Raw genomic sequence first — 24,310 nt, 5'->3', positions numbered from 1 at the left:
GTGGCCCACAGTGTTTTCCTGTTTAACCATGGAGGATGCAGAACTTTGTAGTCTCATAGTGTTTCCATTTTTTCACTTTTCCTCTGATTATCATCTCCTGTTTAAACCCTGGGTCTCCTGACCTGTTTTTGTTTTATAATATTAGTCAGACGGATTATTTGCATGCTAGATTTTCAATTCAAAAAAGGAGTCAGTGGAAGACTGATGAACCCAATGCTGCACTGAATAGAGTAAGAGTTGTTTACTACATCATAATACTTATTCATGTTTGTCAGGTAGTGTGCTTGACATCTCATCCTCTAAGACCTGTGCATCTCCTGATATATTCACCTGAGAATAATTTGCAATCTGCAGTGTTCCACATTCTTGGTATTTTGTTTTGAAGACTGTAGTACTTTCATCAGCAGTTTTTGTTAGAGAGACTTCTACTCTTCCATGGGAAATGGAAAATGTGGCTAATTAAGGAACTTTCATTGTGGCTGATTTCAGTAGTTTTTGGGGGTTAGCTGAGTCTCAAATTTGAATTCTATACTTGAAATTGAAGACAGTAAATACTGATATCTTGCTCTGTAGTTCAGGGAGTAAAGTTCCCTGAACTAAAGGAAAAAAGGTTGGGACTTATCTGACTTGCTCCAAATCAATCATGACTAGCCCTACTGAAATCAATGTGGTAAGAGTAGAAAAAAATGAGTGTTGAGTGTGTGTCAAATTAAAGTTAACAGTATTTAGGACTGAGCATGATCAATGTAATTTCTATAGCCTAGTATTTTATCTTCTATTATCACATGGAGCATCACTGCAGTGACTTCCACAGGACCTCTATGCCTGGCTAAATTCTAACTAAATCATTTTGAGAAGGAGTTGACAGAAGACCTTGTTTGTAAGCCCTATTCCAATCTACTAAAACCAAAGCTATAAATAACCCACCTGCTCTCTGTCTGCCTGCTGGCATGTTTGCTGACTTTCCCTTTCTTTTTCTTAACTGGCATAATTTTTGGAATGATATATGAATAATCAAGACAAGGCTTTTTTAAAAACAATTTTTGATAGCTACCATTTTGACTGTTTCAGACTTCCATGACTGTGCATATTTGATAAAATTCCTCTCAAACAGCAGGTAAGTGGTGGTGCTGCTTCAAAATAAATAGTTTTGCTTAGAAATAGGACAAGAACTGTCATCTAACAGCTATGTTTCCAGAAAGACCATCTCAAAATGGACTAAAACTCTCTTGAGACAAGTTCAAGATCAAGATTTAATACTTTATTTATTTATTTTCTTGTGATCCTAGAAATTACAAAGTGAAGTTTGCAGAAAGCTCGTTGAGGGCCTGGATTGGTAGATTAAATGGCAGCCTTTCAAGGAGTCTCAAGGAACAGATGAAAGAATGTCTTTTGCACTTGTGAGACTGAGTTTATAGCTTCATTGATATAACACTTCTCTAGAATATAACTCTCCTGTTTAGCAGAGAGAAAGAGAGAGAGAGAGAGAAAAAGAAGTCTCTTTTTCAGAGCCTATGGCAAATTTCCTAGGTGTGAAATATTTATTCTACTTGAAGATCTGCTGAATGTTCTGGAGAAGGTAGTTTGAAGATTTTAAATGTTAAAAGACCTAATTATTACTTGGGATTTAATTTTTGGAAATCTGTCAAGTGTTCTATGGCTTTCAGAGAAAACAATAAAGTCAACAGATCCTGACTCAATTTATGCATAATAGCTGATATTGTGGTACGTCTGTACTATTCATAAAGAATTCAAAATTAACTCAAGGAGCATGTGATAGTTCCAGCGTCTCTTGTAACCTCTAGGCTTAGTATGTGTGCTCTTGCTTTTAACTTCCATAAATCCTTCATTTCTCTGTGTATTATATCTAAATGCTTCTTAATACCAATGTCTTAGATCATTGAGGAAGTATAATGAAGGAAAGAAGACTAATTACTTCAGTTTGATGAGAAGGTTATTCTTAAAGACAAGAAAAAAATTGAATTTCTGACTTGTCAAGCATCACTTTTTCCATCACAATATTTTCATGATGTAAATATATTTTAGATGTTCCATGGAAAGGAAATGGTTCTAAGGACCTTGGGAAATGTAATCCAGTCTTTCATTTTTAATATTGTGACTAAGTAGCTGTTTTTATTTCCAAATGAATTTGATGACTATATTTTAAATAATGAAGTTGCCTCTGGTGAGGCAGAGCTAGAGATGCTTCTGAATATCAGTAAAACTCCTGGGATGTTAGAAGACAGACTGTAATCCCCCCGAATGGAAAGACAAGAGGATTTTATTGCAGTTACTAAATGGAAGCTCCTGCCCAAAGATGTGTTAAATTGCAATATATACTTTGGAGTTGGGAATGCCTGCTGGTATATAATTCTTTCAGGCATATCTGTATATTCAGTTGCTATAGGAACAAGACTTTAGATAGAATTAAGTAGAGAATAAACTGAGAACTTAATGTACAGCTCTTTCTGATGAAAGAAATGTCCTGTAATCCTCGCATCTTGATGCCATCTGGATTATAGTTCAATATTATTTTACCACACCATCTAAGTTTCTTCTAAAATATACTTTTGATCATGCTTCAGCAATAAATGTTGAGTACAATAAACTATATGATTGAAGGAACTGTTACTCTGCAGGGGATGGGTAATTCACAACTATAACTAGAAGGCTTAATAACAGATCTCAATTTCCTTTTACATACGTTGCGTATATGCCTGTAAAATCCCTGCGCATACATGCAACTTGCATAAAACTTCAAATAGCAATTCTGGAAATAACTGTACCAAATTCTATCTAGTTTTCTGGTGGAATTTGGTGCCTGACCACAGTCTGTTTTCAAAGTTAATGAACCTTTCCTTTTGTCTGAGTAATAAATGGCATCAATGACTCTAGTTCTTTGTGTTCAAATGTAAGGGCTGATACTGAGAAATGCGGGACTAGTCATCAAGAGGAGATTTCAGATGACATGTTTAGATGTTTAAAATAGAGAAAAAAATAGTCAAAATAGAACTCTGCATCAGTGAAAGCTGTAAGTAAGCATAATGATAGATTTAATGAACTGAGAATTTGACAGGCTTTAGAAAAGCACAGTGAAAACTGAGAATTGAAATGCACCAAAATATTTCTTTTGTTATAAAGAAACATTCTCTGGGTAATATAGACTGCTACAGAAGCTTTAGATTCTTCTAAACACCATTTTCCCTGTTCTCAGTCTTATGGATGTCCAACTGTGACCTGAAACTCAGTAGCTTCAAGAAAGATTCTGTGCTCTCTGCTGGATCCCCATTGCCTCATTGCAGTCTCTTTTTTCATTTTTATCTTTTCTTTCTCCTTTATTTTTTTTTTTATCATAGACAAGCAGTGTTACATATCAGACAGTCTGTAATCTGTGTCTTACCTTTTGATTGATATATAGGCCTTTAGATTTTTAGTATGTGTATGTATTGCAAATTCGTTCTGCATAAAATCTTCAGAGACTCAATCTTTCCTCTTCTTCCATGCAACTCAAACTTCCAACCTGAATCTCATTATTTTGAGATGTAACAGAGAGAGAAGTATTTTCAGTGAAAGGAAGCTTATATAAACTGTCTATAATTTTGCATTTTATGATTTTTTTTTTAAATTTAGTTTTGTTTGATTTTTGAAATGTCTCTTGTAGCATCAGATCCCCTACTTATTTTAAATAATGGCATCAGGTAGTGGAACTGAGAAATTGAACTGAAATAGTTTTCATCAACTAGAACCAAGGACTTTTGGTGTACATAAGGGTGCATGTATTACAGACATGACAGCTGGAAAAAATATTTCTCCATAAATCTATGGAAGTACTGACTGAAGAAGGATGTTGATCCTTATTAGATTATGTTCATGATTTTCTGAATGTGTGTACCCAAATAGCCCCACTGAAGGCACTCCACACAACAGATTAAAGATATTAAAGTCTGTAGGGCCATTGAATAATTACTGTGCAAACAGGTGCACTCTCTGAACAAACGGGCAATTTGAAAAAGGTGGTTAAAGTCCCAGAAGAGGAAAGACATGGTATGCATTTTTGAAATGTCAGGTCTGCCAGTCTAATTCTTTTCTGTGTGGAACAGATTTTATTTTATTTGCCAGGGTAACTTGGCTAGTGCAGATAGAGGAAACAGTGCATCTAAAATATTAACACTTTGATAGTGTCTCATATCAGCAAAGTAGAGAGGAAAAAGAAAGTAGTTTCATCTAACCATAAGATGAATGCAAAGATATTTGAAATGTTTTATTCAAAATAGGTAGAATTTGTATAAAAAGTGATCTGATAAATTGAAGAAGATATCTGAAAGCAACAAGCTAAAATTAACAAACCTTGGTGGTTTGGGTTTTTCAACATGGAGAAGAGAAAGCTCTGGGGAGACCTTAGGGCAGCCCTCCAGTACTTAAACAGGGCCTGCAAGAGAGCTGGAGAGGGACATTTTATGGGGCAGATAGTGATAAGACAAGGGTTAATGGCTTTTAACTGAGAGAGGGCAGGTTTAGATTAGATGTTAGGAAAAAATTCTTTACTGTGAGGATGGTGAGGCATGGGAAGAGTTTGCCCAAAGTTGTGGATGCCCCATCCCTGGAAGTGTTCAAGGCCAGGTTGGATGGGGTCTGAATAACCTGGTACAGTGGAACAGGAGCTGGAATTCGATGATCTCTAAGGTTCCTTCTAACCCAGACCTTTCCATGATTCTGTGAACTACATATGTGTGAAGCACTGCACTTAAAAGAAGTCAAAAGCAAATGAGAATAGCAGAATAAATGAACCAACCACAGAAAATGCAAATCTAATGCTGGGAAATACTGAAGAAGTCATTGCATGAAGATCCTGAATGTGCTTGTTTCTCTTTAATATTCCAATATTGTGTTAGAGGGCATCTGTCAAGTTTTGGCCGTTACTGCAGTGGAGCAATTTATACAAAAAGTCAAGGCATAAAAGGAAGGGAAAAGCTGTAATAAAAGGGTTGGATAGAAAGACTCCTCCAGTTCTCTCATAAGAGAGGAAATGGAGAGTAATGGAAAAATAAACTATGGTTTATTAGAATAATGATTGTAATAAAATTTTCTCCAAATCCACATCCTCCCTCACCCTCCAGTGAGATAAGATATTAAGTCCCAGGAGGCAAAGCCAATATGCAGAATATTTAATGGATTATAGAATTCAAAAATCATCTACATTAAAGAGTCAAGTTTGTTCAAAGTGAAGTTTTGTCTTTTACCTCAACCATACTGTTAGTTTATATCAGAATAGCTTAATACTTTTTTTCATATTTATATAACCACTTTTCCTCTGAAAAATTATCATTTAATATTATTATTTATTGTTTACATTATAAATGTAATTGACTTGAAACTGTAATTTTTATATTATATGAAGATGGTCAGTGCATAATTAGGTGAAATTAGGTCGAAAGATACATGTTTCCAGAATATAGAAAAAATATCTTCCAAAGAATTATATATATATCTGTTCACTTCTTTTATTGAAATATCTGTTCTGCACAAAGTATAGTTCAGATTAATGTAAGAATTTTTTTTGTTGTGAAGAATATTTTTTTTCCTGAAAACTACAGGTTATCATATTAAATTTCTAACAACAAAAGAGAAACTAGTGAAATATGGGAATTTATTTTATATATATCCTATAATACTCTATTTATTAACAGAATAGTATTTAATCAAATACTGTACACCCACATTATAATAAAAATCCAAATTCTTATTCATGATTTGAAAATATTTTTGGACACTTTATTGTGAACAGATAGAATGCAACTTCTTTTATACAATTCTGTTTACAGTTATTTGAATAAATTTCTTTTGTCTTTTGTGGGAAGAAAACTTGCATAACAAGTGCAGATATAAGAACTGAGAATTTTATTACCTGACTTATTTTCAGTATGAATTATTAACAGATTTATTTCTGTGTGGCAGTGTCTCTTCAGGAATGATTGAATATCTACTACTGATGGAGCACTCATAAATTTTCAAAAAGTCAATAAGTTTCTTGTTTAAGCATTTATTTCAGATCTTACCTATAATACTTGCTTAATATTATGTTGATGTGGTGCTATGATAGCTTATATCGAATATACTATTGTAATAGGAAATATTATTCTCTAGTGGGTCCCAGAGAAGTAAAGTTATGGGGTTTTGGGTTTTTTTTGTTTTTTTTTTTTTTTAATGATCCACAAAATCCAGGATTTATAAGAACAAAATTGGAATTACTGCCTTCCTAAATACAGAAAACTCAAAATGATTATGTCAGGGAGAGGAGAAATAAAAGAGGGCAGTTGTAAAATTCTGCCCACAGTGGTCTAGCTTGTGGAGCCTTACTTAAGTTCAGTGGCTTTCTGAACTACAGGGAAGTCTGTGGACTCCTGCCTGGTATGTGGGGTGTTTGTTCCCTGAAACTTGGTTGCCTGCTTCACATGCTGCTCAGCACTAATCTTACTCTCTTTGCTTGAAATGCAGCTTGAAGGTCTTTGGTGTCATTCTTACTTCCTCCTTTGTCTGCTGCCTACTTCACAGTATCTCCACCATAAGCATGCTCAGCTTCTCCTTGGGAAAAGAGCAGCCTTCCCCTGCCATCCATTCAATCTTTCTTTTTTTTACTTTTTTTTCCCCAAGGGGTCTTACCTTAGATAGTCTACTAAAGTCATATAGCATAAATGAAGAACAAACCAATAAAGCACTATCTGCTACCTATGCATATTAATTTCAGGTTTTTTTAGGACCATTATATGAAGCATATCAGTAAACAGAATTACAACCTTTTGCTTCAGTTCCCTAGGGACTTTACTGTAGCATAATAAAACAAGTAACATGAAAAACCTTTTAGCTATAATGAAACTCAAGAAATTGTTTAAACTTTTATGAAGTAAGCTGATCTCAAACTGAAATAATCTGAATGGGTATTCTAGCTACATCTGGTTATGTAATAAAAGCATCAGACCAGTGATATTTCCCCCTGGTATTGGAATGGTTACGTGAGTGGGAATTTTAGTTTATAAGAGCTGTCTTTCCTAAATTTCAAGTCTGTTGTTCTGCTATTTCTCATTTCATTTGCTTCTCTGATTCATTATTCTTTTCACCCTTTTCTTTGAACTCTTCTTTTACAGAAGAGGGCTTAACAAAAAAGATTGCCTGAAGCTGTTATGAAGGGGGAGATTTGACTTATTTTGAGATGTTTCTTACTCCTTATTTTATTCACTTTTTCGACTAGTCTGGATTGTTCAGACATTCTTTCTTTCTTTCCTCCTGACTTCTTATCATATACCTGCCCACTTGGTCTGGAGTTGATTCAGTCCACTTTGTCTACAGAGGCAGTTCAAGCAGCTGTTACTTAGCCAAGCTGTGAAGTAAGCATTAGACCTTAATTGTTGCATGCTGGTCAGTGCTAAAGTCAGTCCAGTCTTTTTCTGATTGGAGATGAGATTTGCATTCTCAAGATTTAATTAAAGTATGAGTTTCAAAGGCAGTCTGCACTGACCTGCTTAGTATTTAATGACTTTTTTTCTTTCTTCTTCCATGGACTTCATTAAGTTTTCTTAGTGTAAGTGTGGGTAATAACTTTTTAGTCAGGGGGGATGATCCCCCAAAAGGCAGTGCTTTTCATGCCCTTTTTCTCATGGTAATAGTGATACAGAACACAATAAGCAGTCCCCTTCTGTGTTCCAGTTCTTTACCAGGGATCTTTCCTAAATCTAAGTTCTGCAAATGTGAAATTCCCCTGTAAAAGGCGCTTTTTTGTTATGTATTCAGTTTGGACAGAAGACTTGTGGAGGAAGAGAATAGTACCAGTCTGGATTGCCATAGGTAAGTACTGTGACTGGAACAAAAATGGACAGCTGCTCCCTGGTAGATCTGTGTTATTGAGGACATAAGGTGCTGTGATAAACACCCAGGTATATCCCCCCATAGTGCACGAGGGCAAACTAAGTGATCTCTAAAGACCTGAAAATAGCTTTATTACAAGTTTGAATCTGGCAAGCTGACAATGTGTACCTGCACTCTGACCTAAAACTCGGACATGATCTGTGGGGATGTCACAGAAGTTGAATCCACAGATTCCAAAGATTTCACAGAATATTCTGTGTTGGAAAGGACCCACAAGGATCATCAATTCCAACTCTTAAGTGAATAGCCCATACAAAAGAGCTGAATTGCACAGTATATGCCAGATATAAAAGCAAATATTGTACATCTAAAGAAATAAAATACCCCATCTTTATAACACTGTCCTTAACCACAGTGATCCTCAATGCCCAAAGCCTGGCACTGGATGTATGGTGTGGTAGTTTTATGTTACCATGGCATAATTCAACACTAACACATAAAAATCACAGATTTCTCATGCAAATAGAATTCCTTTGTGTTATTCTGTGGAGCATCCTGAAATGCACTATTATTAATTTTGTTTTCAGAAAACTGGTAGATACTACATGCATTCTCAATACTTAAGGCCTGCCCTATTGTGTAAAATAGGCTATTTTGCCATAGATTCATGCGGCTGAATAATTATGCCATGCAGTTTTGGCTTATACTGTTTCTTTTTACAATTAGTCTGGTGACAGCTTGAATGAAAATTAGTTGAGTGACATTAGCTAGATGAATAACATTCATCAAGTTATTAATAGACCTTGAAAATATTTCTGTCTTCTGGAATCATTCACCTATTTTCTTTGGCAGCGAATGTCTTAATGAATATTAAGATCATAAAGGGTATGCTTCTGTTCTTACTCAGCTCGTTTAGTGCTTTTAAAAGCTGTGTTTGTGGTTCCAAAAAGTGCTGTACTCTTTGCTCTTTATTATATCACTGGACTTACTCATAATAAATATTTATATTAAAAGAATGAACATTACTTGTGTATGCACCTGTTTGGATGGTATATGTACATGTGTGTTTGTATATATATATGTATTTTATAAATATATATAACAGTTACATGCATTTGAATAATAATCTATTTTTCAATATTTAATCTTAAATAGTGTTATTTTTCTTGCTATATCTAATCTTTACAGTTCTGCTTCCCATTTTTAATGTTACCTCTATTCCTCTCTTCCAGTTATTGTGTCTTAATTTCTCAGTAATTACAGTAACAAAATTGTTTTGGGCCCTAGAGGTGGATATCCTTGATGTACTAATGCCTGCTGATGGCCTTACTATAATAGCGTGGATAAAGAAATTGTAACTATGGCTTTTCACCATTGTCTTTAATCCAATAGCATGGTAGGTGATGAGGTTAGATTTTAGTTTAGCTACATTAGATTTTGGATTGTATTTAGCAAAGCTACTAAATAAGATTTCAGTACTAGTGAATGAGGGGGGAGATGGTGGTCTTTTAACTGTAGATCACTTTCAGGAGAAATCTAGGTACTGGAATGACTAAGTAGTTGGAAACTAAAGACCTGAAGATACATCAAGGTGCACATAAAAATGGTGTCATAATTCCAGGTGGATGTTCACGCTGACAACATAATTTAAACTCTCCATCCCATATAACTAATTATCTTACACGTGTTAAGACCTCTTAATAGTGCAGAAATTAGTATTCCTTAACTTATGGTAACAAAAGTTACCATAAATTTGGCAGAAAGTTTCACCTCGTAAGTTCTGGTTGGGAAATGGCATTTGTTAATGATGTTAATCTTAAAACACAGTGAGACCATTACCATGTATTGAAGGCAACTCCTTACTTTGGCTTCCAAAATGTGGGGATATAATGGATATAACCGAAATTGGAATGTGAGCTGATTGTTTTTCCTGGTACTGATAAACAGTAATGGAAGTGGATCAGCAGATAGACACTTAAAGAATCTAACTTACACTGGAATTTAATTGAAAAATGCTATTTTCATATATCCACCAAAGCAAGGTTTACTCATAATAGTCTAATAAACTGTTCAATTAGAGATGGATTTAAATAACAATTAACATAAACACAACTAACATTGCAAACCAGTTGAAAACAGCTCATAATATCTTTTACTACACCAACTAACATGTACTCATTCAGTGATTAAGTAATCATCTCTGGTGGAGCTAACACAACAGAGCACACTGAATTAGAAGGTATAATTGCTGTGATAATAACTAAACAAAGATGTGAGTCTTTAGGGTTCAGATTGGTTGTTGGAACCATAATGACTTTTTAATATTTTTTTGTATTGCGGCTTTATTTCACTTTTGCAAAGGGTTTTTCTATTATTCTTATACTTAAGCTTACCAAAGGCATGAAGTGAAAAAGGAAATACAAGCTGCAAAAAGCTACAATTCATATTGCAGTCATAATTTGTCTTGATTCATTGCTTTATAGTCCTTTAGGTCAGAATTTGCAGGAGCCTGTAGAAATAGTGTCAGTAATCCTTATTAGACAGATGATGTGGATTAATCTGCCTCCTACACTGCAGCTCACTGACATCTATCTTGAACATGAGTATTAATTTTCAGTCTGAAATTTGCTGTCACGAATTAAATCTCTAGATCTAGATTTGTTTGATAATTTGGCTTTTTTAATGTTGTGACTAAGTAGAGGGTCTTTTGAGCTTTGAGAAACATGGGAAAATGTATATTTTCTGAAGGAGAGCATTCAAAACATGAGATGGAATTCTGATTTCATAACGGTTGTGATTTTTAGAAATGATGATGTTGAAACCTAATCATACACATTTAATAGAAAATTACATGTTTTTTCAACCTTTCCTTATGGTTCAGCTTACAGAAGTCCTAGGGGTACAACAGTGAGAGAAATGTCCAAACATGTGATTCTCTAGATTTTCTGTAGTAGACTAAGGGCTTGTGTGTCACAACATTCACACCAAGAAGTTATAACTAACATTTCTCATTACTGCAGATATGCTCCAACCATCTCCACCATAAGGGTGTGATTTGGATTCCTATCGAAATTTTTGGCTTCTACTTTTTAGTGCAAATTTTTGTACATCAATGTGATGAGTGTTATGGGAATATCCTTATGAGAGGCAATAGAATGACAAATATCTATTCAGATGACGTATAATTCTTGCCATAATTTATGAGGAGAAAATTCTTCATGTAGTTTTACTTAGTATAGAGATATAAGGAGCTATGGATTTGGAGCCTGTAATTTCAGTGTTATTTTTCTTAGGCTAACTGTCACCAAATCACAAATGAGTGTAGCTTGAGGTGAAACAACTCCAATTAACACCATAACAAGTGTTTTAAGTCCAGATAATTTATTTCATGCTTACAGAAGGTGTAGAAGGTGAGAAGTGAGGATTTGGACAGGTAGTAATTATTAAATGATTAAGTACAGTAATTTATCTTGCAAAGAGAGATGCAAATAAAGTAACAGAAATGACTGAGGTTTGGTCTTGCACTGAGTTTTGTGTTATAGTGCCAACTTGTTCTGAGTCTGAGATCACCAAGTGGCTGAGTATCATGGTAAAGTTATGAATATCAAACCTCTGTTACTAATCTTCAGACATTTCTAAGGTTACTTCCTTTCTTACCATTCTGTTGCACTGATGCCCCAGACCCCTGCTTAGCTTTTTTGTGATAGGGCATTTGTTTTAATGGTTGAAATAAAAGTACTTTGGGACATGGTCCCTGTCTCTGATTTTTTCTTTTAACAGTGCACAACACTGCAGGTCTGTGCTACTTCACTGAATTTCTAGGCAGTGCCACATTATAACTGGAAAAATGTTATGGTTTGCTTCCACTTTCCATGTAATTAGCATTCCTGGCTGTATAGGAACTTAACAAGATTGTATACTTCTTCAAATGCTGTATAAGAACTTCCAGGGAAAAAGATCAAAGAAATAGTATGGTATCTTTATCAATATTTATTATAGAAAGTTGTACATATGCTAAAGTGCATATGTTACATATGTTACATATACTGAAAGGGGGATCATCAGGTTCTGCTAATCAGTACACAAGATGCTGCTCACATTACAGTTTCATGAAAATGAAAATTTTGTATCTCCTATTTTCACAGGTTATGCCATCTGGCTTCACTTTTATTCAGTGCATGAATAGCACTAACTTTTAATTTTTATCATATACAAAGTGCTAAATTAATTATTTTATTTCCTGTGTCTTCCAAATTGTTAGCCTAATTAAGAGCTCACTTAGCAGAATATTGCATATTAATCACATGGCCTCTTTCACTAACATGCTAATTTATTAGGATAAAATAACACTGTAACACTTCAAGACATGGAATTTCCATAGTGTTTCTATTCATAGTACCTACATTCTCAGAATTATCAGCAGATCTCATCATCCAGCATTACTACTGAATTAAATATGTGGCATCAGTGTTTACTGCTGGAATTTTAACTTTCTTCATGTTAATATTACTTCCATTCTTCTTTGAGGTAGTATCAGCTGCATAATACAAAGTTGGACTTCCTTCAAAAGAGGATTTTCTGTTACTCTAATTTAATATGTAATTTTATTTGGAGAAATATGAGATAGTGTATATGTGATTTTGAAATTTAAATCCAAATCCCCAAAGACTCTCAGTTTTATGAGATCAATTCTCAAAATTAATTTATTTCTAATGTGTGTATTGTTTAAATAGTTTTTACTGTTGCAGATAATACTAGGTGTGTATGTCATTTAAATTTTTTTATCATTATCAAGAACAGCTTTTATTACATTATTAATTCAAGAGAATGCTCGCAGAAAAAGCTATTTTTCTCTCCATTATGTCTTCAACTCAGTAAGATAATGTGAATTTTATGAATTGAATGGTTCCACCAGAAACAATTTGCCTGACCATACACTTGAAAATACAGATGTGCTTTAAATACCTTGATACTTCAAGGCTGATTTCTACATGTTGAACTTAAATTGTCAGGATGAGTAATTGCAGCCCTAGTGAGACCAAATCTGGAGTGCTGTGTCCAGCTCTGGGCTTCTCAGTACAAGAGAGACATAGAAATTCAGGAGTGGGTACAGTGAAGGATGGCAAAGATGATTGGGGGACTGGAGCATCTCTCTGGTAAGAAAAGGCTGAGGGAGCTGGACCTGTTCAGCCTTAAGAATTCTTGAGAGAACTGCGAGGAGACCTCATCAATATCTGTCAGTATCTGAAGGGAGGGTGTCAGGGGATGGATCCAGGCTCTCCTTGGTGGTGCTGAGCAATAGGACAAGAGGCAACAGGCAGAAGATGATGCACAGGAAGTTCCACCTGAACATGAGCGAGAACTTTTCTGTGCAGGTGACTGAGCACTGGAACAGATTGTCCAGAGAGGTTGTGGAGTCTCCCTCACTGGGGACATCACAGAACCATCTGGACAAAATCCTGTGCAATGTGTTCTAGGATGGCCCTGCTTAAGCAGGAAGGTTGAACCAGATGACCCCCTGTGATCCCTTCCACCATTACCCATTCTGTGATTCTGTGAATTTTGCTAAGTGAACTGGTCATGAAATATGTGCAGCTTCCAAATGCTGGAGTAGATCCTAGTTTATAAATATTGGTTGGCAGCAGGGTTAGTGTCAGAGATTATGCTATATTTTGTGTAGTCAGATATCTCTGAAAGTCCAACACTTTGCCTTCTATCTATTTCATATACTATCAAAACTGTATCTTTTAGCTGATGTTTGAGTAGTCTCAGCAAATGATGTGCTTTTTTAAAATCCTATTAATAATTTTCAGCTTTATGGATTCGTTCTATGATTCTAGTCCCATTCTCCATGTTTGGAAGAAGCAATACTTTGATACCCTCCTAACTGTCAAAATATGCATTCTATTTATGTGCCTTTTTTCACTTCTCTCTTATCCTGGAGCGGTATAAGAACAAAAAGTCTGCAAAAGCCTTTTAGTTTTAAGAACCAACTTTGTTAGGTTTCTAAAAAAACCCTTGTAGTAGTTTCTTGGCATAAGAGTTCTAATATTGAAAAAGAATGGGGTGAAATAAATATTTATATTCTTATCAGTATGACTGAACTCAGTCAAGAGATTAAATATTTCTTATGGAACTTCATTAATCAGAAACTGAAAGAACCAAAAATAATTAATGCAGTCAAGTGGGGTTAAAGGAAAGTAGATCTTGCTCGACAAAATTAATGTAATGATTTATTTAAATGCAGACAGGCGATGTTGGAAATCAGTGTCCTTAAAAATGTCATACAATTTTAAAATTATGTACTATAGAATAGAAGTTGGTTGATGGCTCCCAAATTCATTTTAAAGGGTATATAGGCACCTATATAGTGTATTTTAAGTGGCACACTTAGGGAATTGATTATAAACTGTTTACAGTTTTTTCCAGAGATCTGGAACAAAATTTAAAATCACTGAATGAAACACCCAGAGAATGCAGTGCACCTTTTAGCCTAAAAGAAAAGTTCTGAGATGGTCACATTCTGTAGTACGATACAATAAGGAAGAACTTGACACTAGAAAGCTGTTTAGTCTCATCAATATAACATAGGGCTGAAAGTTGAAATTGTTTTTTCAGGCCAATGTTTGACCAGGCACAGCTTTAATGATACACATAGTCTTGTGTTGGGACAACTTCCTAGTGGCTGTTGCGCTGGCTCTCTGACTTTGCAATGATGCAGCCCCCATGAATGGGTATTCGTAAGTGGGATAGATTACACATCAGGAAAACCCTGATGCTTTTCAAATCTTAAAAAGTTGAGGTTTGTCAATATTTTATTAGTCTACTCTGCATACATGCTGTACAACTGTTATGAGTTGAAAATAGTTGACATGACTAGTATATTGGAATCCTGTCTCAGGATTTTGTCAGAGCCAAGACTTCACCTTTGGTTACTGTGTCGATTTTGACTGCTTTGTATGTATGGTTGAAAATTTGAAATCTCAAAAGGTAAAACCTGTGGGACTTCAACACATAAGCTGTACAGTGTGTGAGCCTCTACAACACTGGGGTCTCTGCCATTCAAGCCCAGCCATGTGTGTTTTGGCTTTTAATATCTTGGTCTGCAGTAGCAGTAGAGGGTTTGCAGTAACAGGACTATGTTATGGTGCATTGTTCTGCATTGTTCTGCAGTACCCATCGGAAAGAGACTTCATGGTAATTCTAAATATTTCGACCATATTCCTCAAATGTGAATTGTCTCTTGTTTGATCTGTTACCCATTATTTTTCTCCCCATTGCACAAGACTTATATCACCATAGGACACCACCAAAAGATAGTTTAGAAGTCCCTGGAAATGTTACTTTTGCAATGATGCCTTTGTTCTTTCTTCAGGAGGATCACTTTTGCTGTTGCTTTCTCCAGCTCTAGTGGGGAAGGGCCTGGAGACCTATCCTGTTCTGAGACCCAAGAGGATGCAGTACTTTTCTATCCATTTTAAGGGCTCTGCAGCAATACCTAGGTGCTGTTTTGGAAATCTTACCTCTTACTCTCTGGATTGGTGGCTGTGTTCTTCTCCAAGGGCTAATAGAGAAAAATTATACCAGGTAATAAATGATGCTTAAATTTCTGTTGCAGAAATTAACCTTGAGGTCTGACATGTATGCTTAACAGGGGAAGGATATGGATAAAAGAATTAATATCTGTGCAATTTTACAACAGAAAAGGCATGAAAAAATCAGCTTTAGAAATAGATAAATACACATCTAATTGATATTGTGAAAGTGATTATATCAACCACAGTTAAATTAAATATCTAAGCCAAGGAAACATCTATAGAAAACAATTTTTCCACTTGGTGGAAGGTTGCCTTCCGTTTCTTTGTGATCCACATATTACAATGTCTCAACAATATAAATGTATGCATTAATATTAATATTAATAACTTCCCTAAGGTCATACATATAATAGATGTGCTAATTCTCTCAGAATTGCATAAATAATTCAATTTACTTTGGGGAATTTTTGCTGTATTTTTTTAGCATGTTGTCTTGAACTACTACTTGCCCAAGTAGATTGTTGATTCTTGTGTACTTTGGTTCAGGAGGCTTGAATGAGGCCTACTAATTTTGTCTTTAAAACATTCAAAGAGGGGGTTCTTCTGACTTTGAAGCAGGAGTTATGTGTCCATTATACATAACACTAGTAAAGAGTAGGATTGCTGTCAGTCCGGATTAGAATCCAGAGACGTTTCTACAGAGCTCTTCACATTTGTGTGTGACCTCTATTGACTTCCCTTTCTCATTTCTGCTTGATGTCAGTCAGAAGGAGTGAAAGGATGTTTATTCATTCCTCACAGCAGTGCTTCCCACCACACGTCTTCAGGGTTGTGTTTCTTAAAGTAACAATTGACTAAGCTTTGGCAATGCTCTCTCAGTGTATTTGCAAGCTATTTTGACACTTTTAGTGACATCTTTTCCTTCATGGTGGAAGTATAACAGAAAATATGACAATTATAATGGAATATATCGCTGAAAAGAAGTATTTAGCAGAGCAATGACAGGACTGTGGGAGATAGTCATCCACCCTAGCAGTCCTTTCAGAAAATGACCAAATAGGGGAAAAATATGCTGATGGAACCAAAACTTCATTTGTAATTTTTTTTATTTTGTCTCGGGTTAAACCTGTATCTTTTCTAGTATAGTCTTCTATTTCTTTTCATCTAAACTTTAAGAAAAATTTGTGGGAGGACATCAAGTGTCCTGTCTTAGACAAATGTCTTGATCTTTGTCTTGACTCTTTTCCAATTCATAAACCTGCAGGATTTGCTATTGCTTTTTTCTGTAACAGGTAGAAAAAAAGACGTAGTGTTATGCTATTAGTAGAAAATTGAGGCCAAATATGATAAATTGTTATCATCTAAGAATTAAAATAATTCTTATACAAAATATTTGAAATGTTTGGTTTTTGTTGGTTTGATACTTAATAAAATCAAACAGAAATATTTGTCTTAAAAATATTTATTCTACAGTTTTTGTGGGCTTTTTTGTTTGGTTGGTTCTGTTTGGTTTTTTGGTTGTTGTTTGCTTGTTTTGTTTGGGGTTTTTTGTTTTTTGGGGTTTTTTGTTTTTTTTTCCCCAGTAGCCCAATTCCCTTCTCCACTTCTTGCAGAGGAAAATGTGTGTTAATTCAGGCCTTACTTGAATGTGGGAGACTGGGAGGTCTCTGCATTGTGTATTCCAGTTTTGTCCATTTGACAGGATTCTGCCAGAGTACCACTTCTTAAAGTGTTAAATATGTCATTTGCTGGGACAAAACTGAAATGTAGTTGCTATTGAAATAGAAATTCAGATCTCTTGTCTGTTAAATCTTAAGGTGATGAATCCTTTTATCCTCTCCACTTTTTAGTCCAATATCTTTCACCAGCATTCTTGATTGTAGTAATCAATGCAGTCCTTCATAGGTTCCCTGGAAAAAGTTAGTGTGGTTTATGGTGTGTGGTGTGTTCCTCCCCCAGGTCTGCCGTTTTTCGGTTTTCCTTGCTGCCTTCTGTAAGCTTTTTCCAAATGAAGGTGAGGAGTTGCTTTTCAAAAAAATTCCTTTTCTCCCCAAGAACTTGCATTTGTCCTCATTAGCAAGGCAAATAGCCCATCCTCGGCAGCTCAGCCATACTCACAAAAACACAGCTTAAAGGTACTAAGTGGTGAGCACAAAAATGAAGTGCATACATCCATCACAGTTCATGATGGTGTCCTAAACAGGAGAGAAGCTTCCAGAATAGGATGTCATTGAGCCCAATAGGAGATTATTGAAAATGAAAATTGCTTAGAAACAACACAACTCTGGACATTGAGCATGGAGGGAGAGGACTGTTTTGCCCAGGAACCAGGGCAAGCTGGAGAGCTAGCAAAGAAGTTTGCTACTAAAATTTCATTGGTATGAGCATTTCACAAAATACTGCATTACAAAGAGGTTTTTCAGAGTCACCAGATAGCTTGTTTTTACAATTTTTCAGTAAAGATAGCTGCAGGCTCTGTGCTAGTCAGGCAACAAAATTGGGACTGTGTTTTAGAGAGGAAAAAAAAGGAAGCAGATATCAGACTGTCCATACAAAAGTGAAGCAGAAAAAATGCCCTGAAGAAACTCTCATAACTCACTCACACAAACACTTTAAATATGAGATAGTAAAGAAGGTGGTCTGTAGTTTCTTTAGTCTTGGTTTATAACTAGGTTGGTTGCATATGTGTAAAAAAATAAAACACATACATGTAAAACAAAATAATATTTTTAAAAAGTAGAAATAGTGAAATAATCAATTTTTAAAAATCTAAATAGGGATTTGAAAAGTTTATCCAGACATTGAAACAGTTATAATAGACTTATGTATATCTGTGTGTTGGATCAGCTATAGAAATTATTTTCATATGGTAAATTCTAGCTGGTGTGCTATTAGATGCTCAATTTTTCAGGTTGAGGATCCAGTTCCCCAGCAGCCCTGTATCTCCTGGTTGTCTTTATGGAATGGTATGTGGATTTGAACATGTTGTCTTTTTATTATGTTCCAAAATCATTTTGGCTTAATAATCAGTTTCAAACATTCTTTTCTTTAACTCTGTCTGAATCTCTTAATTATAATTTAGTTAGGAGGCTATTTCAGTCTTTATTCTGCTGTAACATTGCTTATGCTCCCTGTTCAGAGTCCATTTGGAAAGTAGAGGTATGACTTTTGTCTAATTAGATAGAAAAAGTAGTCAGCTAAAAAATATTTAGCTAATGATTCTGATGCTTTGTTAGGGCTTGAGCAGAGTTTTATAAACAAATGCAGCAATATATTATAATGATGTAGCAATAAGGTGGTTTGCTTCTGAAAATAGTCATGTATCAAGTAGTCATTGATCATCTAGTCAAGTGGAGCACGATAACAACTCTGACCTAGAGTACATCATTTTTCAAGTTTAGCAGTGCACCCTGCCAGCATTTTTTTAAAATGTCTTCATTTTATGATCACTTATTAGTATTTTAGAGTAGCTGAAGAAGTGAATTTTATTTTTGAAATACAGACAAAAGCTGTGGTACTAGAAAGATATAGCAGACAGCTTGGGTCCTGGTGATGTTGTCCAGCTAATGAACCTGATATATAGCTGAAATTCTGGAGTTTTGTTAAGCTGGGAAAAGCTGTGGAGAAGAACAAGATGGAAATAACATTAGGAAGAAGTTGATTGATTTTTTTTTTTTTTCTAGAAAGTGTTAAGTAAGGGATCATGTGTTTCAATAGGTAAAGCTAAAATGATAATTTTGCTCAGAACAGGGATCTCTATAAAGGAACAGTATAAATACAGTTATAGTGATAGATTGGTATATTTTGCTTGTTAGGAGAGCCTGATTCTGTTTCCATCTTTATAGCATAAGTGTGTGCTTAAATAAATGCGTAAAATATTGAGGCTGCCATGAAAAGGTTGTGGCTGCTTACATATAATCACCAAAGAAGAAAGAATTTTATATATATATACACACACACACACACACACACATATATATATAAATAACAATGTACAGCAGTCTCTTAAGAGCAAAATTATATGGACTTGTTTTGTAAATGAACTTCATAAAGTCAAATAGAATGCGTATGTGAGAATTTTGTAGCTTTGTGATAGTCTTATAAATAATTTTTTGACTTCTGGGAGATAATATGTTCAGCATTGCACACAATAACTCTCTTTCTTTCTTTCAGGTACCATTTAGTGAGGCTTTTTTTCTTACATATCATGAGTAGCCATTTTCCTTGTGTTCCCTTATCAGTTTGTTTATGGGAAGACTCCAGAGGAAGAACTTTTCTGCTTAAAAACAAAAATATAGTTAATGTGCTCTCTGTTAGAGAAAAAAGTTCTTCTGATGTTTAGTGGCCCTTAATGATGTGTTTCTGTTGTCATGGAAATGAGGCTCCTTTTTTTTTTTGGTAGGTTTATTTGTTCTACTTTTGCTTTTTATAGCCTTCCTTTTATAAGTTTAGCTTTGTACTGGCAGTGTTCTGCTTCATAAAAGAAAACTTATACTTCTTTTATTATCCTTTTACTTCCCTTTTATGTCCACTAGAGTTTGATGGCTAAAAGGCTGAGGAAGAAACAAATACTGGGAGATGGGAAGGTATTGGGCATGTACTTCACCTTACAGGAACAGAGTCTCAATCTGGCAGGAAAAAGAGGAATCACTGCTGTGAAGCATGCAATAGTAAAGTTAAAAATTGGATTGGACTAAATATTAGATATTGTTAGTACTTCCCATCTCATAAAAATGTGAGTTGCAAAGTCACTGATGGAGGCCATGAAAGCAATCCAGTTTTTACAGTGTCTGTTTTCTGTCATTGACTGAACAGGAGATTTGTTCCTTTGTGCTTAAGTACAGTGTCATGTTTTTTACAGTTCTTTCATACTTGTTTTTTCTGGGTCTTGATAAGAAAAATGATTCAAACTTAAAAGTGGTTAATGCTATTTACTGAATAATTAGAAAGTGATATTAATGAGTTAATCCTATGTCAATTCTGATGCCAGGAACCCCTGAGGCATGTCAGCATCAGACAGACCTCTTCAAGATGTCCATAACCTGCTGCACAGAATTTCTGTCCGTGGTGAGGTTCTATATACCTCACCACGTGCCATGCTTTTATAATTTTCTTCCTCACCATTAAATTTATTAGTTAAAAATGGTCTGTTTCCTCACAATAAAACCATTAATTTATGATCTAAAAAGTGTGAAATGTCCACGAAGGACATATGATACATGTTAGAACATCAGAGAGGACCATCTGTACATCCTCCTGTAACATCTGTACATCCTCCTGTAACACCTGCAAGCTACCATGACAGGACAGGGTCATTCAGCTGCCACTTAGAATGACATATGGGTACTAGCTGGGGAGGCTTAGCTGGGTCAGCATATACCTCAGGATCACTAATTCCTCATTATGTCTTCAGAATTGTTCCCCCATAGCAGTTTTTCTGTAAGTATGTGTTAAAATGAGCTGAAGCACTGTAAGCAAGTGATATCTGTAAAAATAAGCACATAAAAAATTTTGTGATGATTCAGAGAGGAAGGGTAAGCATGATTCATATTGTGAATAATTTGAGCCTCTGCTCTAAAGACACAGGTTCCTTGCTTCTAAGAAAAGGTGGGAAAGGTTAAAAGAGTTCATACTTGAGAAGTGAGTGTGATCTCTTTTGCCTAGTGTCTTCTTTCATGGGAGAGCCTTCCTTTTACATGTACCACTGTTTTTGCGCTGATATGATATTTCATCCTTCCTTCCAAAGTTCATATTATAATGAAATAGGTATGCAGTCAAGAACAGCTGCAGCTGGGTTCCTGGGAGGTAGATCTTGCAAACCATTATAAGTTCCTATAGTCTGCTTAGAGCGTGAAAAACATGGGGGAAAATCTGCTAGTCATAGCAAATCCCATGTGTATCTAAATCAGCTTCCACTCTTTCTCAAATTTTTAATTGCATGCTGTGCCTCCAGTATCATCACTTTCAGGGATTTTATGCTTTCTGTGAGTACTTAATTTTTTAGCTTTCCTGGTCGTTTATTTTTCAACAAGTTTCCTTATTTTTAAAGTTACCCATATGAACTTTAGTAAAACAATGATTGATATGCTGTGTTCTTTTTCTCTGTTTTGTCATAGCTTTTCTGTGTGTTGCTGTATGTTTTGAAATCTAATGCCTCTGTCTCTCCCTGATTGTTTTCCTTCTGTATTGATGTACTCAGTTCGTTAATGTCTTCACTTGGGGCAAAACTATATTTTTATATGTGTAAATGGCTCTTTCTATTTAAAAATAAACAAAATAAAGGTATGATATTTTGATGCTTATTATTATTACAGGTATCATACAAAGTGTTTAAAAAAAGAAAAAATATCTTGTTAGTGCAGGATAATTAAAAAAGGCACATAGTGGGTTAGAATTTTATTAAACATGTCCTTCAAAAAATTATGCAGGTGGTTAATTCACTCTTGAACGTCTGAGATTAATTCTTTTAGGTTTAGTATGCTAAGTATACAAAATATTTTTGAAGTGATTAGAAAATAGTTTTTAGAGTAGATATGCATTCTTATGATCTACATTGTTAGCAGATAGATTTAGAAAAACAAACAATCTTCATGGTTATAAGTCATTACACATTTCAGGAAAGAGTTTTCCCTTTACTGTGATGCACACTTGAATTCTTAATGGAAATTTAATAGTTGAATAACTGTCATGAGCATAACAACATTAAAAAAGTCCTGATTTTATTCAGCCCAGATTTTTCCATTATTTGGACAATAGTCTGAGAGACAGACTAGTGAAGTTCCTGAGAATCCCTTACCACAGTAAGCGTCAGCTTTACAATTATTATATTTATCCAAGGATTAGTGGAAAAAAATGCTTTGTGATACTTTTGTTTGCTAAAATTTCTACAGTGTAGGGTGTAAATTTTAATAGGTGCAAAGAGGGCTTAGAGGAATCTGATATTTAAAACATCTAAACCAGTAATTAGTTTACTTTGGTGAGAGAGTAAAGGTGATAATTCAAGAACTGTGGTTTGGTTTGCTGCGTTTTAACTATCTGACAGCTTTTACTCTCTTTGTGGGAACCTTTTTTTTTTTTTCTTTTGGTCATCTGAAAACTGGTCTGTAATCCATTTATGTGATTTAGTTTTCCAGATTAGGAAGATCCTCTAATTATGTTGTATTAAGAGATTGCAACTAGAATTTGTGATGGAGTCTTAGCTTGAATACCACCCAAAATGTGCCACTTCGGACCAAAAAAAAAAAAGTTTTTGCTAATCTTTATTTCTCCCAACTTGTCTTGTTGTAATGTTGATCTATAATAAGAATATTGAATGCTACTTTGAGTCTTTCAAAAGCAGTAAGTGAGTAACAGAGATTAAAAAAGGGATTACAGGATCCAGGGAGTTCATTGAACCAGCATCTTTAAACCACCACTCATGGAAGATATTTATAAACTGTTCTTTTGCAGCCGGTAATTGAACACTCAGTTTCAGTTATGGTTTTTAGATCTCTTTCTCTGATTTTCTAGGAATGATAAAGGGGTGGGGTGAGGGATGCAGTGGAACACTCAGTCTATGCTCTGTGAGGACATGATTTACATGCCTTTTGTTGAGGTGCATGCATATTGCATAAAGGTCTCATTCACTGGATACTTTGCATCTGAATAGAACTGCGTAAGTATATATGTGTATGGGTGTGTTTATACTTGTACATCTACATATATATATACACATACACACATACGTGCATATTTATACATCTAGGTGCACTTCATCTCTAGAACTTTGAATGGCATTAGAAGTGTGCAATTTTTCTTTTAAAAAAATTCATTTTGGGGTTTGGGTTTTTCCTTGGCATGACAGTTTCTCTAAGAGAATGGCAATGATGCCTGGTTTAGATTCTTTACATTTGTTGCATTTAAGCTATAAGAGACGAATGCATTGCTCATTAGGAGGTATGTTAAGGAGTAAAAAGCTTGCTGGTAAATTGTTATAAGCACAGTCTAACTTCTATTATTTTGCAAATTATGTATTTGTGATCTCTCAAGTTTTAAAAATAAGGCAACTAAAATTGTAATTATAATAATCATTAAACATATCTGATTTTTTCAGCTTGACAATTCTCCATAAATCATAACTTTCTATGCCAATGGGAGGACCCACCCAGCAGCCTTTTGTTTATTTATCTTTTTTCACTAAACTGCTAATCTCCCTTTTTTGGCTTGTTTTTCCTTTCTTTTTCCCTTCAGAGCTTGGATGGAATGGATGCACTTGGAGAAAAGTCAAATGGTAGCAAAAATGTAGTTGGCATCTACACAAAGAATCTACTGTAGCTGCTTGCTAAGTCTCACTTCAGTGCCTGGAAAATCGTGGAGGAGGTCATTCTGGGAGTTAGTGAAAAACATTGCAGTCATCAGTCACAGCCAGTACGGGTTTATGAGGGGGAAGTCCTGCTTATCAAACCTGGTTTCCTTTCATAACAAGGTAGCCCACCCAACTGATCAAGGGAAGCCAGTTGATGTGATAATTTTTGATTTCAGTAAGGCTTTTGATACTGTCTCTCACAGGATCTTTCAGGACAAAATGTCCAGTGCACAGCTGGATAAACACAACATGCAACAGGTAAGCAGCTGGCCCAGGGGTCAGGCACAAAGGGTTATAGTGAATGGGGTGACATCAGACTAGGGACATCTTCATAAATGCCTTGGATGCAGGATTCAAAAAAGTGCTAAGTGTGCAGGTGATAGGAAATTGGTATTTTAAGGAAGGCAAAGCCAGATCCTGCACCTTGGAAGGGTCAACTGTAGATGCGCATAAAAACTGGGAAATGAGACGCTGGAGAGCAGCACTTTGGAGAGAGATCTGAGGATCCTGGTCGATGGCAAATTGAATCTGAGTCAGTGGTGCCCTGGCAGCCAGGAGGGCCAACCGT

At 35.3% G+C, this 24,310-nt stretch overlaps 1 long non-coding RNA gene across 1 annotated transcript in view; it reads left to right on the top strand.

Annotated features, from left to right (window-relative positions):
• Window positions 1–24,310, top strand: part of LOC121658264 — a 52,012-nt gene extending 27,702 nt beyond the window's left edge. The window contains exons 4-6 of the long non-coding RNA XR_006013909.1: window positions 15,236–15,447; window positions 18,310–18,364; window positions 23,628–24,310. This is a non-coding gene — a long non-coding RNA (uncharacterized LOC121658264). The remainder of the gene's footprint in view (window positions 1–15,235; window positions 15,448–18,309; window positions 18,365–23,627) is intronic.

Source organism: Corvus kubaryi, unplaced genomic scaffold (assembly GCF_017639235.1).
Source record: "Corvus kubaryi isolate FWS band 111438036 unplaced genomic scaffold, C.kubaryi_AGA036_p1.0 split3-131, whole genome shotgun sequence".
In the NCBI taxonomy this organism is placed as follows: Eukaryota; Metazoa; Chordata; class Aves; order Passeriformes; family Corvidae; genus Corvus; species Corvus kubaryi.
Note: the sequence above shows the minus strand (reverse complement) of the source record. Positions and strands in the feature narration are given on the sequence as shown.